The sequence below is a fragment of the Penaeus monodon genome, chromosome 28 (genome assembly GCF_015228065.2).
Source record: "Penaeus monodon isolate SGIC_2016 chromosome 28, NSTDA_Pmon_1, whole genome shotgun sequence".
In the NCBI taxonomy this organism is placed as follows: Eukaryota; Metazoa; Arthropoda; class Malacostraca; order Decapoda; family Penaeidae; genus Penaeus; species Penaeus monodon.
In genome coordinates, this window is record NC_051413.1 from 1,044,960 (window position 1) to 1,045,198 (window position 239).

Genomic DNA, 239 nt, shown 5'->3' on the forward strand with positions numbered 1-239 from the left:
ATTATTTAGTGATGATTCTACTGCTGATGATTCTGTGTTATTCTCAGCACGATTAACATACTAACACAACGTATTTACTAACCATAACATCACCATTATTAGTCACTGATACTATTACATAAATGGTTACGACCACTGTCACTAACCTCATTATTCACATCGCCACCACCCAAACTATAATCATTGTTATTCTCATTCATATCACCAGTGCTATCAACACCATCCTTCTTCACAGCCGT

General features: G+C 36.0%; 1 protein-coding gene across 1 annotated transcript in view; it reads left to right on the top strand.

The window, feature by feature from the left end:
- Positions 1-239, top strand: part of LOC119591258 (bestrophin-2-like) — an 18,436-nt gene that overhangs the window by 3,218 nt on the left and 14,979 nt on the right. The window lies entirely within an intron of this gene.